Below are 1,077 nucleotides of genomic sequence, written 5' to 3' on the forward strand. Positions count from 1 at the left end.
GGGGGGGGGGGGGTTAAGTTCTGGATATGTGAATCAAGGAATACATTTCCCCTTCAACCAAAAAAAATAAAATTCCATCTTTATACTTTCTCTTGCAACTCAATCCTCCCACTCAGCTCTCACCCCACTCAGGTAGTCATCTCGCTCAGGTAATAACCGTGAGCATAAGCACTAAAATCACATCATCATAATCATCATCATTATCATCATCGTCCCTGGTCCCAACACACTTACAATCATAGTTAGAGCAAGTAATAACACAATTGTATCCATATATTCAAACAGTATTCTGGCAATTATTTGGGCAGCGGATCATTAAATGTAAGAGGTGTTCTTCCCAATCGTTTTCTCTCTTCCCTCCAGGTTTTTAAAAATGTACGGTGTCTATACCCAATGTGTGTTTTCATCCTGCTCATTTTTCCCCAACCATATCTTACCATACTCCCCCCACCCCTTCCCATCATCTCACACTCTCTTCTCTCCCCCTTCCTAGTGATTGATGGAGTTAGGCAACAGAGCACGGAGCAACGTGTGGCCAACAGTCCAAGACAGCCTGCATCTGAGAGGGAAAGAGAGAGGTTGGTGTGGTGGTGGTGGTGAGGAGGAGGGTGTGGATTAAACGAAGAGAGAGGTAAAAGGGAGGAAAGGAAAGAGGAAGGGAATGGGTAGTCTGAGTTAGAGTGTGAGAGAGAGAGAGAGAGAGTAGGGGAGGGAGGAAGAGGGCGAGTATGAGAGAGAGAGAGGGGAGCTCAGCTGAAAGCCACAGACTTAATTCTATGCATCATTAAGCAGTCTCACTCAATGCAACATCCCCTATACATCATCCACGCTCAGTAAACACAACGGTGACATTACATTAGCAACTGCAAATGAATTTTCTTTTTAGAAGGAAATTGAGAATACTCTTTCTCTCCCTCTCTTTTACCCTCTCTGGCGCTGGCAAAGCTTCAGCGTAGGCCATAAAAGGCAGCAAGAGATAAACAAAATAAAAACACAAACAATATTTTCCTTTTCCCTACTGCCTCTGCCTCTCTGATAACACACACACACACACACACACACACACACACACACACA

The sequence above is a fragment of the Etheostoma spectabile genome, chromosome 16 (genome assembly GCF_008692095.1).
Source record: "Etheostoma spectabile isolate EspeVRDwgs_2016 chromosome 16, UIUC_Espe_1.0, whole genome shotgun sequence".
Lineage (NCBI taxonomy): Eukaryota > Metazoa > Chordata > Actinopteri > Perciformes > Percidae > Etheostoma > Etheostoma spectabile.